Source organism: Magallana gigas, chromosome 3 (assembly GCF_963853765.1).
Source record: "Magallana gigas chromosome 3, xbMagGiga1.1, whole genome shotgun sequence".
Lineage (NCBI taxonomy): Eukaryota > Metazoa > Mollusca > Bivalvia > Ostreida > Ostreidae > Magallana > Magallana gigas.
The window spans coordinates 3,651,648-3,663,565 of NC_088855.1; the positions used below are offsets into that span (position 1 = coordinate 3,651,648).

Consider the following 11,918-nt stretch of genomic DNA (forward strand, 5'->3'; position numbering starts at 1 on the left):
TCATTTGGGGTTTACTCTGGTGTTAGGTTGGTTCTGATCGGTACTGTAGGTCCCTTTACAAAGGACGGTTTAAGTTTCACAAATATAAAAACGACTTTAACGAGGTCGGGTCTAATTTGTTCTGCTCTAGATTTTTTAATGAATTTTTTTACATGAATTTCTACTGATATAATTATTACTTTAAGATAAAAAAAAATGAGACATTTACCATACCGTTTGTTAAAGGGATCATCTCAAAGTTTGTTAATTTTTAACATAGGACCCTTTGGAATTTGCTTGAAATGTATCAATTTTACACATTTTTTTAAAACGACTGCCCTTTGGATTTCTTTTCCTGTTTTACATATTAAATTTATAACTAAAAGACATCAAATGGTCAAATAAAAAAAACCGTTTACCTCCTGGTTTGTGCCAGGGGTCTTATCAAATTTGTTTTTTGTATGCCCAATTTCCCAGATTTGTCAGATAATGGCTATTTTTTATTTGACAATGGCGGAAATGGTGTTCTTTATAGTATTATTAAAACATTCAGACATATTTAAGTAATGAATAAATATATAACATCACATAAAAAGGGTCTTTAATATAAAATGCATGGTTACTGTATTGAAATATATGAATTTAGCTATATTTAAGCGGGTTAAGAAAACGTGACAGAGTGCTAGGCTTGCTGAACCCTCTTCTTGTTTTCGACCCGAGCCCAAATATAGCTTATACTTCGAGACATATATGTTTATTCCACTATATAATATCAATTTTACGCATCAAACGAGCTATTTTCAACAAATTTCGCTGAAAATCTGCAGTTGAAACTATCACGCCATGGTGTGAACCAAGCAAAGCAAAAAAAAAAATGACGTCACAATACAAATGAAACACTGCAAAAGCCTGCGTCATACTCGATCTGTACTCGGCCTCGTTAAAACGAGATAGTAAGTGCTGGATTGCACCTTGATTTTTGTAATCATTTTAAAATTAACCAATTTAGTTCTAGAAAAAGTTTAATCGGATTATACAAAAGTATGACCATGATTGTCTCCATGTATATTAAAGGATATTAAAAGCTTTCATTCATAAAAGATGAGATTGTAGGAGATAGCCTGGCAAGTTTTGTACACCGAACAAGAATAATGACAGAACGAGCGATGTTAACAGTGGTACCCTTTTTAGATCGACAATATGGTTTTTAACTGTTTTAAAACCAACCCTAATGGACATTACTCCGATTCGGAGAAAAGTATTAGAGGAAGATACATAGTGTGTTACTACTGGACAAACTCGTAAAGATAGTAGCTGGAATTATGTCTCCATATCTGACTTTTCGACATTAAGTAAATTATTCAATTTTTCACATTTTTTTGCAATATATATTGTTAATTTCGATCATAACTGTATCCAAATGTTAAAAAAAAACTACTCAGAGTTAATTTACAATTTATTTGATTTTGGTCACCATGATTTGTTTTGATATTATATCTCCAAGAATTCGGTGCTAAAATTTGATTCATACGCACATAAGTTTTTCACTGACTGACAACAAAAATATATCGGTTGATAAACAATAAAAACGGCGAGATAAAGTATTTTGTTTTCTTGTGGACTATAAAGTGAGACATTTATTCACAAAAAGCGATGATCTACGCAAATTCAGGCAAAAGCGGCAAGGTTTCATATCGTTCAAATCTACGATACAATTTTGTAAAGACCATGATATAAATCCTAAGCGGCTTTGGAAGTAAATGAAATTAACAAAATCGATGAGAAATGCGTTTAGTTAATAAGTAGTTAAACAACATTGAAAATATTTGAACAAGTATGATGACAATAAGTGGAAAAAAGAAACTCCGAACCATATCAATGGACGTCAAAATGTTGAACGACACATTTCGGCAAGACGCACGTTAGACAAGTAATACTTGGCAAGCTTGGAGTCGACAGATCGTTTGTACTTAGAAAACATTTTTTAAACAAAACAAAGACTAGAAATTTATGTTGAATGTGCACTCAGGGGACATGTTCAAAGATAATAATTTTTTTAGACAGGATAACCTGTCATGGAAACCGTCCTGTTCATATGGATTGTCTTGGATTTGCGCAACGTTTTCGGTTAAGAAGCCGCTTTCTCCTTTAGATGATTCACGTCCTCGCATTCATCATTGTTGTTCCTAGTATAATAATTTCCAATACTGCGATTACTTTTGATAGACTACGACAGCTGGGTAGACCACGACCGTGAGACTGACCTCGACCGTTAGGCAGGCCTTTGTATTGTGCCTCGGGTATAGCGCTTTCCCACGCTGACTTATTTACCAAAGCGTTCCAATGGTGGACAGTTTATACGGCTGCTTCGTTGTCTTGTTTTCTTATTTGTTTTCACACCTGACATAATGCAAAGTTAAACAAAATCCAAAAATCCGCAACTATCCATCAAAATTGAATAAGTTTACTTCACGATAATTTCACACCACACTACAGCTCACTCTTCAGGAAACTTTTCCGATTATAAACACAGCATTTAATGCTAAAAAATATGATTCCGGTCAAGAGCTTTTCAAAACATAACAGGCCACGTTCACTCATGTGCAGAAAAAAATAGCTTAGAAATCAATTGGATATTATATAATCCCACATATATTTCTTGCAACCAGTCTTACTAATTTTTACAGGTAAAATACATTTTCACTTCTTAATTTTAATTCCTTGACTGTTTACAAGCAATAAACTCCCCATGTATAACTGGTACATTGCAGATAGGTAAGACTATTTGAGAGGTCTGCTATTTTATAACAAAGTAGGTTAGACAAACTTCCACAGGGAAGGTGACTATCGTAGGTTAAACCGTGATTCATATTGATTTGTCTGGGCTTGATTGGCCATGTTAAATTAATAATCTCTTTAGAAAAGTATTTGATATCATCCTTTATAAGATTTTAATGCGTGAAAAGGTTTAATTTTCTACTAGATGTAAACTGAAAAATTTATTATACTGCAATATCTTTTTTTTAATGAAATATTTGCAGAACCTGATCTGTTGTTCAACAATGGAGAGGTTTTTGAGTTTTTTGTGCATTTTAACTATGTTGTTGAACTCAACGGATGAACAATTGTTACACGATGATTCGCAAGAAGAGCAGAAATGTGTGAACACACATTATAACAAATGAACTACAACAACTCACCAAAAGTATTTAAAGAATGATGGAGGAAAATATGAAAGGAATATAAAAAAAACTAAATAAAAATGTCAGGAATATGAAAACAGATTTTCAAAAATTATAAGTGCACAAGAAAGAAGCTTTTGACGATTTTTTTAACACGTTCAGTGATAAGTTAACGTACATAGTAGTTGAAACCCTATGTCAGGTTCGTATTATAATCTAAAATCTAAAATTAATTCAGTACATATTGAAGAACTGTATTACGTTTACATATAATAATTGACCTTGCAGTTGACCTTATATGGTTTATACGTAGTCGGTAAATTTTATATAGGGGTTTGAGCTTTGCTCTTGGAATTTACTGATACAAGAGGGACGATCGGTGTGTACAATATTGTTGGTTTAAATAGAACAAGGGCCATGTACTGAGATATGACCACTGACAACGGAGGACGGTAAGCACAAGTTCTCTCTCTCTCTCTCTCTCTCTTTCTTTCTCTCTCTCTCTCTCTTTCTCTCATCGTTAAGGTTTTTTTAACGAATCTTAAATAAATGCCATTAGTATGTAATCACACAGGCAGGTTATTCAGCGGAGAGTGGATGGATCGGTGGACTTTAACCGTGATTGGACGGAATACAAGAACGGGTTTGGATTTGCTGATCATGAGTATTGGATAGGTACAGTTATTATTTTTAAACACATTAGTTTAATATTTAATATATATAATCACAAAAGAAAAAAAATTAACAGTTCCAAAGTTTCTATTCTATTCTAATGTGAATAGAAACTTTGGAACTGTTCATTTTCTTTTTCTTTTTTTGATTATTTATACTGTGTGATATCACCTTTCACTCATTTTAGAATATATATATATATATAATAAAAAATAACAGAAAGCCGATTCAAAACTCTACCGGTTTCATTATAATCTTCAGGAGTTTTGAACAATCACCATAGATACATAAGTACATATATATATATATATATATATATATATATATATATATATATATATATATATATATATATATATATATATATATATATATATATAAAAGTGCATAAATCATTACAAATAAAAAATGCTGTAGAAACCCAGACTGGAGAATATATTTACTGCCTAAATCCAGAAGACCTCTCTTTTAGACCTATAGTAGGAGGACCTAATTCATCCACCCAAAGATTAAGTCATTTGATTGATATTTTACTAAAACCCTACTGTGAAAAAGTTCCCAGTTTTATTAAGGATGATGTGAATTTTATAAACCAATTGCCTGAAAGTGTTCAACATACCGCAAAACTTGTGTCATTTGACGTGGTCAGTTTATATTCTAATATACCAACAGAGCTTGGAATAAAAGCGGTGAGCTATTGGATCAACAAGCATCCTGAAATTCTACAAGATGGCTTTACAAAAGAATTTATACTCGAAGGATTACATATAATACTTCAAAACAACACCTTTGCATTCGGAAAAAATCATTATTTACAAGTGAAAGGTACAGCAATGGGGACAAAGGTGGCACCAACATACGCCACTCTTACTCCTGGATACCTTGAAGAAAAGCTACACGAACAAATACTTTCACTCTGGGGAGAAGAAGAAGCCAGATCTATTAAATCTAGTTGGAAACGATTTTTAGACGAATTTAAAGATATTTCATCAACTTGTGAACAACCTTGATCCCAACATCAAATTTACTTTAGAAAGTAGTGACACCAAATTACCATTTTTGGACGTTCTGGTTATAAAGAAGAATTCAAAACTTTTTACTGATATATACTACAAAACAACTGACACACATCAATATCTTCATTTTAATTCGTGTCACCCTCATCATACAAAAACTGCTATTCCATATAATTTAGCTCGACGTATTTGTACCATTGTGAGCGATGAAAACACCCAAGACATACGCCTCGGGGAACTCAAACATTACCTCACTAACCAAGGTTATCCCGAAGGTCTCATTGACGACGGAATTCGTAAAGCCTGGACGTATGATAGATCGGAATTATTAGCCAGTAAACATCCGGAAAAAACCATTGATATTATTCCATTTGTACATACTTTTAATCCAAGAAATATGAACATTACGCCAATAATTCATCAGTTTAATAATATCCTCATCAACGACCAATCCACGAAAGAAATTTACAAAGATGTGAACTTCATTAACAGCAGACGTCAGCCTAAAAATCTAAAACGAATATTGTGCACTTCCCATTTTGATACTAAACACACAGTTACTAAGTGTAGAAACCCACGATGCGGGACCTGTGACCATATTACAGAGGGATCTAAGTACGACTTCAACGGAAAAGAATTCATCGTAAAGACGGACATGTCATGTGACACTAAGAATGTATTATATGTTATAACATGTCCAGGCTGCAACGAGTACTATATTGGGGAAACAAGCAATCCACTTCGGGCCCGTGTGCGTGTACACAAACAACACATAAACACCCCGGGATATCGACAGATACAGTTAAGTGAGCATTTGGACACTTGCGGCAATAAACAGTTTAAAATATTTCCATTTTACAAACTGTTGAGTGACAGTAATGTACAAAGAAGAGAAAAAGAAAAACATTTCATCCGTATTTTTAAACCCAAATTGAACTGTTTGTAATAATAATGTATTGAATTGTATGTTATCTACTATGTTGCAAATTATATTTTTTTCCGCTAAATCTAGCTATGACGTCATAATAGACATTGCCGTTCAACCTTCAAGTTTTTTGACGTCACGTTACTATGTTACCATTATATAGCTTCTGAAGATTTTAAAATGAAAGCGCTTAAGGAAGGAGTCTTTTTCTGGTTTTCAACTTGTCAAACGTAAATTTGATTAATTGTTCATTAAATCAAGATGAAAGGAAATTAAAATAGTATATTTTTCTTTCTTTTTTACTATCGTACAACTTGGCATAGAAAAATGTAATCAATGTTTAGAATGGAGCAAGGACTATATTTTGGGCGTAATATTGGCGTAGGAAAATATCACATGTTGCGCAATTCAGAATTGCTGCAGATTATATATATATATAATGAGTCTGTTTTAGCATTTTAAAAACAATAACAATAATGTTGGATTTTTTTTACTAATGTGAACTAATAATATGATATTTGGGTTTCAGAATATGTTTTTAAAATATGATTTGCCTATCAAATAACATTTTTATAAGCTTTTTAAAGCGCCCATTCTTTACATTGATTTTTGTGAACAAATCACTAAAATCAGTTTTTCTCTCTTATGAAACGGTCAATATATTAGCTTTTCTGTCAATTTATATCTTTATATAAAGTCTTCATAATACATAAAAATTAGAAATATTTTATTATTGAAAGCATTTAAAAAAATAATCAAAATTTCTTCAAAATTTAAGAAAATTAGAGGAAATGCGGGCTAAGCAATATCAATTTTAGTATAAATATGTATTCCAATTTAGTAGTATAAGCTGATAGACACTCTCATGGTCTATGATTTCATTGAAGATTTGAATCTTCAAATCTTAAACAAATGTCTACAGAACTATAAAGAGCTACACTTATTTTTATCAATCTTTACGTTGAAGAAAAAGGTAGTGACCTTGACCTGACCTTTATCCAAAAACAAAAAGGTCAAATTTAATTAAACTGATAGAATCATTAAGTTATATGATCCGTTTGACTGTGTCAAAATTTCATGCATTTCTTATTATAAGAAGTATGTTTGATAATGAAAAGACTCCTTCCTTAAGCTATATTGAACGTTTTTCGTGTTTTCTTATTTAATTTTTATCTATAACTCGCCGACCACTGTGGATTTTATTGTGTTTCAATATATATATATATATATATATATATATATATATATATATATATATATATATATATATATATATATATATATATATATATATATATATATACATACACACGTGAAATAAGTGTATATTTGATTTACGCAGTGTTTTGTGGTTTTTTTCCCGAGCTGTTCGATTTGTTTTGCAACTTTAAATCTATTTTCGACCTCTAAAAAGAAAATATCTCCAACAAATTTTGGTAATTTTTTATTTGTGTTAATTTTAAAGATGATTTTGAACGAAAAAGTTGTATATCAAATGCTTTAAAGCTTGGTTTCCACTGCGATTTGGTACGAACACTACGATTTTCAAAAAGAGAAGATAATCAGAATTTTAGCTATACTTAGATTCAAACGCAAAATAGTACATTGCAATTGAATGCAGTGCAGCGTGGTGTCTTTTCCCTCCAAAATTGACCCGAGATCATCACAGTTGGGGGGGGGGGGGGGGCGATTAAATGCGATCTCAACAAATGTTCTCAACGCAGTTGACGAATGGTTACGATTGTAAATTAATCGTGTTGATCGCAGAACATTTTGACAGTCAAATTCATTTTACAATTAACACGGTAGCCATTACCGACCCAAGCTCTGGTGAAATTTGATGTTGTAACTCTACGGTTAAGACCACTATTTCAATCGCGCTGCGAGTTGTGATAATGGGATCGAAGCATAATTAACTGCAATACGCAAAGTAGAAAAGAAATAAATAAAAAAAAATAAAGATATGATTACATTTATGGTTCAAATTTTGTCGCAATTAAATATATAGTTTTTTAAAGAAAAAGGAAAGTCGAAAACATAATTTCTTTATATTAATAAAGCGGTTTAAATTATGTAGTCATGCTGTTTTAAACTAAAAAATAAACTACACAATTAAGCTTATAGATAATGCACATTTGAAGTTTGAGAAATCGTATTCACTGGAGGCGGACATGATGTAGAACTCTTTTGTATTAAAAACAAAAATAAAATGATTATTTTGACGTCACACCATCTATTCCGTTTTGGTTTACATATACAACGTACACAATGGTTTAGGGGTATGCCTTTCTGTTACTAATCGACTGAACAATTTGATAATGTTTATATTAGGTCCAAACGTCAATCTAAAGAATAAATACATGTTTGCATTAATATATGCATTTTTTTATTAATTAAATGACAGCAGTGATCTGCTATCATTCAACGTTGAAAATGACCTCGAGTGAATTTTTATTCCAAGTCAAGTTCTTCGCTAACTGAATAAGCATGTTATAATTGTAATCAGGGTTTTTTTAAATAAATTTTCTAAAGTCGCAATTACTATGTCGAAATAACGACGGCACGCGATACTTGGCATCCGTTAACAAAATCCACAACTACGCGGAGATTCCTCCGACACTTTCTTCCGCTTTTATATTTCAACGTATATGCTCCGTTTTATGTTGGTTTGTAATTAAGTCGAAAGTCATTGTACAGGTAAAAGAACGATTTCAAATTGATATTGATACAAGGTTTCCAGAAATTGTCATTTAATGCGAATATCATGATTTGCTATAAAATACTATGCTATGATGATAAAACAAACCGGAAGAGATGGTGTAACGTCATAGCTTAAAGTTCAATGAGAGCTCCCAAAGCGGGTGTTAATTTTAATATATGCAGCGATCAATTTCTTGATTTATTCAATATTCCGGGGTTTTTAATGAAAATAAATACGATTTGAAATTATAGTAGATTACAGTTTATAGATTTATTGTACAAAATATTTTTAGTTTCCTTCCTTTTTAATGTAACATTTTCCATTCCGTGCTTAAGCTACGAATAATTTTATTTTTCTCATTTTGTTGCAATGTAATAGCGAGCGCAGCTCGCCGGCGCGCAGCGCCGGCGCGAAGCGAGCTCTACCGGCAAGGCGTGTGTGAATAGAAAATTCGGACTAGTTGCACATTCATTCAACGGATTTTTTTGGCGTCAGTAAATCGGACCAGTAATGCATCGTTTTAATCGTCCCAGTAGTTCCCTGTAATCATGGCAATTTTTATCAGTTCACACTCTCACGAGAATCAGCAAGACAAATTTAGGCAGTAAAAACAATAACGATGTAAGCGACATACAGTCAATGTTACCTCTAAAGTTCACCTCAGTACACTTTCAATCAAAAATAATCGTGTGACGTCACAAACGTTTACACATTGATCCGATATATTTTTTCGGAGTCAGTAAATTTTGACCCACAATTCATAGTACCAATGGTTTCCAACCTCACGTTCCAACATCACGTTCTCCCGAGAATCAAAGTAAAACCTTTGAAAAGCTTATAAGATGTGTAATTTTAAGAACATCATGCTTTTTAAGTAAATAAAACAGTATACTTCGCATACTTTTATTTCTCTGGGGAGTTTTAAAGAGTAAGACGACACTTAACCAACGTCAGCTTTGACGTCACAATAAGCACTGATAAGGGGAAATTACTCTAATTGATGCTGAAATGACCAAAATCCTCTCAAAATCTTGCAAAGGCTAAGATAAAGAACAGCTGACGAATAAGGACATTTCTTCAGATACAGGAAACAGTTGTAAATTGCACTAATTTGGATGACTGCTCACAAATATTTTATTCACTATAATTACGGTAATTTCCTGAAACGTAACGTTATAAGTAGCAGCGCCTTTTTTTAAAGGGGGTTAGTGGGTGGATGGCAGCCTCATCCAAAAAATCTTTGCAAGCAAAATGAAAAATAAATCATGAAAATTCTAATCCTTCAGCTCTTTAGCAGTTCAATGGTTTCTTTATTTTCACTTCCATTTATTACATGCGGGGGGGGGGGGGGGGGGGGGGGCAACACCATGTTCTTTTAACATGATAAGCAAATATTTTTAAGCGTAAATTAAAAATAAAATTAAACATTAATTTTTTTTTTTAAAGTGGAGGGGCAAATCCATGGTAAGTCGATTTTCTATGTATAAATTGACAAAAATGAAAAAAATTTTAGCATGGGGGGAGCTCTATGATGAGTCAAGTTTTATATATAAGTTTAAGAAAAAATGTCTACTGCAAAAAAAAGGGGGGAAATCAATCAATCAATCATAATCACAATCACTTTAAAAGAGGAGATGCAGTGCAATGAATATTTATATATTAAAATCTTTATTATTTAACAACATTGTATCTGAGATTAAACTATTGTTCTACATATAAATAAATATATAACAAATCTTATAAACTATGAATAATGAAAATTTACTGAAAAATAGGTATGTTTTATTTTTTGGCATTCAAATTTCACGTTGTTAATTTTATTTTATTAATTTACTATAATTGATTGTTTGCTCACATGCTGTGCTCGCCCCAACGGTCGCACCGTAAAACATATTAGTTTGTGAATTTCGATCATAACTATCTGACGGTCACTCATTATTATGTGGCGGACGCCAGATAATATTAATTATTAAATTTCTTATTGACTGACTACGGAAATGTATCCGCCTCAGGACGTAGAATTGATAAAAAAATGTTTGAAACGCAAAAGATTTCATCGTATGGGTCTTCATATCGCAGTACGACGCAAATGATCGAAAATTCTTCTTATTTACAGCTGTTTTAAATGATTTTGTTATCTCTAGTTCTTCTCTCCACGAAATTGAAACGTGAAGAGATGTCATATTTCAACATAAAAAAATGCTTCTCTTTTAAAAACAGAAAGAGAGACGACCCATAGTTGACACACATTTTGTACTTTATGAAAGTACGCAAAGTCCAGATATTAAATGATATATTTTTTCAAAATTACTTATCACCATACACTATAAAGTAGCACATGGCTCACAAGTTTCGTGCTGGATTAGTGCAATAAGACGAAAGAGTGCTTTGGGTTAAAATACTGATGATCTCTCTTTTTCTATTTGAATTATTTTGTGTTTGAATATACATGTATGCTGATATAGCATCATGTTGAACTGCGTGTAGCATATGTTTTGATTTTTCAGTAATGAATTCTGTAGTATACCATTATTTTTTGTTCTTGTTGCAATTAAAGTGTGATATATACAATATAACAAAATGAATATGACTGCATTGAAGTATATGCATTAACATATGTCTATATACCTCCTATCACCCTTTTCAGAGAGCCTGTAGTAGAAATATACATGAATTATAACTTTAAAAATATTAGACCTATCAATTTTTGTTTGAGCCTGTAGCAAAATGAGGTTATACATAGATTTATATTTTCTGGTGTCGTCTAGATTCGATAACTTTCGACCGCATTAAATTGCATTTATCACTGCATCATGAAAAATGCTTTAAAGCACGACAACTCTGCATAATTGTTCAATTCAAACGATCTTGGCATATACACATCGTTTCATACGACTAAGCCTCTTATAGATATTGATTAATCAGACGATAATTACATGATTACAACACCCCTGTGAATGTTATTGTCATTTAAATTTTAGACCACGTGGTTTTATTTGACCCTTTCAGTTTTGCATTAAAAATCATGCCTCGTGTTTATAGTCTTTTTCATAGAAACTACGTATTTGTAATCAAATATAGATGTAGAGGTTTATTGATTTTAAACTTTATCTTCATTAATTGATGGATAAAATGTGTTCTAGAAATAAATATGACAATACTTTAAAAAAAAATTTGGCTGCTGTTGCAACAATTAATATGCTTTAGTAGAGATCCCCCATATGATTAATTTTCGAGCCGCGTCTGACCTAGTAATAACATCATTAGTGAAACAGACTGTACTATTTTATGTAGAATGTTCCTTGAAAATGGCTCGATATAATAGGTTTTTATGCAAAACAGACAATCATTATTTTTCTAAAATATTGGTATTGCACAGCACAAGCATCAAACATGGCTATGATTTTATTATGCAACCCAATGTTCATATTTTCATCCACTCT

The 11,918-nt window shown here is 32.0% G+C and overlaps 1 long non-coding RNA gene across 1 annotated transcript in view; it reads right to left on the reverse strand.

Moving 5' to 3' along the window:
- Positions 1–11,918, reverse strand: part of LOC136273546 (uncharacterized) — a 38,414-nt gene that overhangs the window by 3,837 nt on the left and 22,659 nt on the right. The gene's annotated exons all lie outside the window — the stretch shown is intronic.